The sequence below is a fragment of the Amblyomma americanum genome, chromosome 2, assembly GCF_052857255.1.
Source record: "Amblyomma americanum isolate KBUSLIRL-KWMA chromosome 2, ASM5285725v1, whole genome shotgun sequence".
In the NCBI taxonomy this organism is placed as follows: domain Eukaryota; kingdom Metazoa; phylum Arthropoda; class Arachnida; order Ixodida; family Ixodidae; genus Amblyomma; species Amblyomma americanum.
In genome coordinates, this window is record NC_135498.1 from 115175530 (window position 1) to 115181355 (window position 5826).

Consider the following 5826-nt stretch of genomic DNA (forward strand, 5'->3'; position numbering starts at 1 on the left):
GACTGTTTGTCTCGTGCTCCTATCGAGAACAACCGAGCTGACCCCGACGACGATTCTGTTTTTCTTGGTGCCATCTCCACGTCCATCCTCATTCAACACCAAAGGGACGACAGCGAACTACGGCCCCTCATTGAGTATCTAGAAGGAAGCGCTCAGTCTCCCCCGCGAATCTTTTCGCGCGGGCTGTCGTCGTTCTGTTTACGTGACGGCGTCCTGTATAAGGAAAACTACAGTCCAACAGAAGCTGTCTATCTTCTCGTCGTGCCTACGGCCATTCGCGACGATGTCCTGCAGGCGAGCCATGATGACCCATTTTCTGGTCACCTGGGTTTTTGTCGAACTTTGGCACGAATACGGCAAAAATACTACTGGCCAAGGGTTGCTGCAGTTTTGAAACGTTACGTACGAACTTGCCGCCAGTGCCAGTGTCGCAAGACGCCGCCGACTAAGCCAGCCGGCCTACTCCAGCCTATTTATCCGCCTCAGGTACCCTTCCACCAAGTTGGCATGGACATACTCGGCCCATTTCCGGAGTCCTCTATGGGTAACCGCTGCATTGTGGTCGCCACCGACTACCTCAGCCGATACTGTGAGACTAAAGCTCTTCCCCGTGGTACTGCTGACGAAATTGCGAACTTTTTTATTCAAAACATTGTGCTTCGTCACGGTGCACCCACCATCGTTTTAACTTACAGGGGAACAGCGTTCACCTCGGCCCTTACGCAGGAGGTTATGCGCCTAAGCGGCACCAGTCACCGCAAAACAACCGCTTACCACCCTCAAACGAACGGTCTCACCGAACGGCTCAACAAGACGATCGCCGACATGATTTCTATGCATGTCGACGCGGACTACCGGAACTAGGATGTCATACTCCCTTACGTCACCTTTGCTTATAATACTGCGGTCCAGGAAACGACACGCTTCACTCCATTTCGTTTAGTACATGGTCGCGAAGCCACAACCATGCTGGATGCAGTGCTGCTTCCAGCTAGCGCTACCCCCTCTGTTATGGGTGCTGCCCAATTTGTTCGTTACGCTGAGGCCGCCCGCCAACCTCCGCCACCGAAATGTGCGTTACCTGCCCGGTGAACAAGTCTAGGTGTGAAGCCCAATGCGCATGAGGGGACGCTCTGAGAAGCTTCTACGCAGATACTTTGGCCCCTACGAGGTGCTCCGCCAGCTCAGTCAAGTTTCCTACGAAGTTCTCTCCCAAGGAACAGTGCGCTCTTCTAGACGGCCGACCTCCGAAGTTGTCCACGTCGCTCGGATGAAGCCGTACCATGCCCGCTAGCCCCTCGCGCCTGTCTACACCACACGCCAGACACGTGCGACTACCCTTGTGGCCCTGCCTGCAATTGCTACCACACCGAGTCGATGTATTCAAGAGTGGCGGAGCAATGCTACGCTACTAACTACTCTAGTGGCGCCATACAGCGGCTAAACTGCATTTCCTGGCAGTTGGCAAGCCTTGAGCCATCTCGGGGCTAGATGCTTCGTCTTCATCTCTCGTGCTGCCTGCTGCCTTGTGCATTACAACGTCTTGCGCGTCTAATTAAAGCAAGTAAACCAGTCCTGCTTACGCCAACCGTTTCTCAGTGACAATATGAAGCCTTGTCATACTCCTTTCCCAGTTTGGAACTAATCGCTTGTTTCATGGCCAACTATAACTCTTGCTTTTTGCCCCGCATGCTGGTCCCTTAGGAGACAGATCATGTGTTCTGGTTCACCCATCTCTTGAAGCACTTCCTGCATATTATGATTTACACAAACAAAACATTTAGCCTAGTCAGTGAAGCCCCAGTTAATTTTTTTCAGAGAATCTCTTTCTTTCTCTATGATCCACAGGAGGTAGGAAATATTCTCCCTTGTTTTTCTGGTCTTACAAAAGCCAGCCTGCACTTCTGCTCGTTCTCAGTTCCCATACTGCTGAACCTTAGGTTATCATGCAAGACTTCGAGCGACACTTTGCTCGCTCGCAGAAGAAGCCACATTGTACGGCACTTTTCACGTTCTTTAGCATCGCCCTTGTCTGAAATGGAGTAAGAACTGACCAACCTTTCAGTCCTGTGGTCACCGCTGAGTTTTCTAGATTGTTTGCATATTAAGTGCACAAGTTTAAAACCATTATTTTTAGAACAACTAAAGAGAACAGCTGGAGAGCCGTCATCTACGCTAGTTTTGTTGTTAGTAACGCTGCCTTATTGCCACTTGGCTTCACTTTTTCAATATCTCGATGGAGTCGGTGATCACCACATCTTTGCGTTGGTCATGGCCATTCGGGTCTTTCTTGTATAGTTCTTTTGCATATTCTTGCGTCCTCTTTATCTCTTCTGCTTTTTTACGTCTCTGCCTTCTTTGTCCTTTACCCTGCCCAATGTTTCTTAGAATCCGCCATTTGCTCGACAGGCCAACGTCCGCCATTTGGTTTTGGATGGATATCTTCAGTAGACAGGGCATTAAGACTTGTGCGATCCCAGGCCGTCTTAGCGCTGATCCGATCGTCCGCCTATGTAGCTTCGCTTTTTCTGAAAGCGCCAGCGTCCATTGTTTACTGTAAATGGCAGTGACCGCGGGTATAAAAATAGTTGTCTCCTAAACTCTATGTCGTCAGCTGTCATGTCTTCACTATAAAGGGACGTCATATACTGCAACCTTTGCTTGGAGCTTTTCGACTTTTCCTTGGGGATCATTGCTTTCGCAAGTAGTGCCACTGACGTCGAAGCACTACATTGTAAACGACGAACCCTTGAGCGCAGAGTACTTTAATTCGTTCCACAAAAAGGAATATTCCGTGCTTTAATATCTGAATATGGGACAAAGTGTACTCCACAGCACTTCTGCCTGTGCGAAACCAAGTGTGAGAACTGCGCCTTTCACGTCGTGATAGGGGGCCACCAGTACAGTGTACATCAACTAAGTTCATTTTAGTCTCGTTAATTTTTTATTAGCATTATTATGAACAGCGTGTAATAGTGAATTTAATAGCATTAGTATGAAGAGTGGGGTGGAAGAGTGCACGCACAAAGAACCCACAAAGAAAAAAATATTAGACACTATCAAACAACAAAATTAAAAACTGTAAGCAACGTCTCTTCTTAGCATTATGAATACTGCTTAATTAATGCTATTCTGCAAAGAGAGCAGTTTGGCAATATCAAGCAATCAAAATTATATTCTTTTAAGAACAACAACAGCAGCAATAAAATAACGTATCTGATATACATTGCACAGCTGTTAACCAGTGTGTTATAAATAACAATAACAATAATAAAAATATTAAATTCTTGGTTGTTGCAATGCCATGACACATACACGAGCCTGCCAAAGCCAACAGAGGGCTTCTGGGGCAGTGCCTGGCAGCATGGGTAGGTCACAGCATACGGCACTTTCATTTCACATTGCAAAACAAGTAGACTAAATATAGAGAAAGGCAATAAGAAAAGAAGGGAGAAATGAGAGACAGAAAGAAAAATACTGCCCTCATTTTAATAAAACCTACAAACTTAAGACAAAATTATTAACATTTTTCCGGTTGCTTAAAGTGATAGCATCATTTGGTAAGCCGTTGAAAACACTTGGCGAATAAAAAGCACCTATACGTTCACCATATATTGTCCGTACTTTGGGCAAAACAACACGATGGCGTGGACGGAATGCGTGAACGGGAAAATATGGGTGGCAGAATTCCTTATTCCGCAGATACTGAAAATTAACAGTTTCTTTAAATAATAACGTGATTGAAGGCATACGCGAGCACGAGGAAAGACTCCAATTTTTGGTGATTGGCACGCCATACATCACAGCACGGTTTATATTCTTCAGTAATCAATCAAAGTTATGGCGCCGAAACACTAAGGCAAAGTAAAAAAAAAACAAATTCTAATTCGCAGCACACTCCACGCCAATGAATGAGCTATAGTTTTCCTTTTGTAAATTGGGCATAATGCTTTAATAGAGTATATCAGGCATTGCAGTCATTGCATTAAACACCATGGTGAAGAAACAAGCATGAAAAAATATTCTTACAATTCTATTCAATTTGGTCCAAAAAAAGTAGGAATAAAACCTTGGGGAAGATTTTCCATTTCAAACTTGTGCACCTCAGGCCCAGCTTGTCATAGTCGGTATCAGTGGGTGGTATTAAAAATTTTCTTTTGAAACCAGCGCGCGAATTTCTTTGCGGAGAAGTAAACATAGTTAACGGAAAGTGAGCTAGCTAGCTATATCCTAATATGTATATCAGTAAAATGCTGCAGTAATCACGCAGTCTGAGTAACTGCGTTATTTTGAACTCCATACACAGTGGTCCCGATGGTGCGCTAGGTGCTGCGGAGTTGATAAACTCTAAAGTTCTATTCCCCAGTATTATTAAAGTATCAAGAGGAGTACGTTGTATGAACCCGCAAATCTCAATGCTGTATGCGATGTGTGACTGAAATATGCAAAAGTAAACTGCCCTTAAAATTTTCATGTCGAAATATTTTCGTGCTTTTGACATAGCGAAGGATGAATGTGACAGTTTTTACAGAGGTTGTTTTAATGTTTTTTTTTTTAGTTTAATTCAGCGTCGAGCGTAGCGACTAAGTAAAGAGTTGTTGATACTTGTTGCATTCGTTCCTGCCTATCTGTATATTAGGAGCTTGCATATTGCTTCGCTTATAAACCGTTTTAAAAATTATCTAATTAGTTTTGGCAACACATAAAGATCTTCTGTTTGACAGATGACAGTCATTTAACTTCTGACGCTCCCTGTTTATAGTAAGTTCTTCTTGAGTTGCACTCTGAGAGGTTACTGAACTAGCTCTGTCGTCACGTAATTATAGCAAGTGCACTAGATAAACAATCCGGCAAGTCATCATCAGCCTGACTACACCCACTGCAGGACAAATGCCTTCGCACATCTCTCTAATTAACCGTGTCTTGTGCCAGCTGTGGCCACCCTATCCCCGCAAACTACTTAATTTCATTCGCCGAGTTAACTTTCTGTCGCCCCCTGATACGCTTTCCTTCCATTGTAAAATCCGGTCTGTTACCCTTAAGCTCCGTCGCTTATCTTGACTTCGCATTGCATCCCTGCACAAGCCCATTTCTTCTTCTTGATTTCGAGCAGGACGTCATTCACACATGCTTGACTCACTCTGTTTTCTTCTTGTCTCTTAACGTTACACCTACGATTTTCCTTTCCATAGGTCGCTGCGCTGTCCTTAAGTTGATCCCGTTTAGAGTTACCCTCCATATGCTGCTGCCCAATAAGTGAGCACTGATATGATACGGCGGTTATACACCTTTCTGTTGGTGGATATTGTAAACTGCCACTCGTGATCTGCGCAAACCTCAAAAATGCGCGGGTTCGAACACGACCGCGCCGGCCGCGTTTCGATAGAGGCAAAACGCAAAAGGCGCCCGTGTGATCAGCGATGTCAGCGCACGTTAAAGATCCCCACGTGTTCGAAATTATTCCGGGCCCTCCACAATGGCACCGCTTTCTTCCTTTCTTCTTTCACCCCCTCCTTTATCATTTCCCTTACGGCACGGTTCGGATGGCCACTGAGATATATGAGACAGTTACTGCGCCATTTCCTTTCCTCAAAAACCAAATTTCAAGTTGCCCCGCCGCGGTGGCTCAGTGGTTAGGGCGCTCGACTACTGATCCGGAGTTCCCGGGTTCGAACCCGACCGCGGCGGCTGCGCCTTTATGGAGGAAAAATGACAAGACGCCCGTGTGCTGTGCGATGTCAGTGCACGTTAAAGATCCCCAGGTGGTCGAAATTATTCCGGAACCCTCCACTACGGCACCCCTTTCTTCCTTTCTTCTTTCACTCC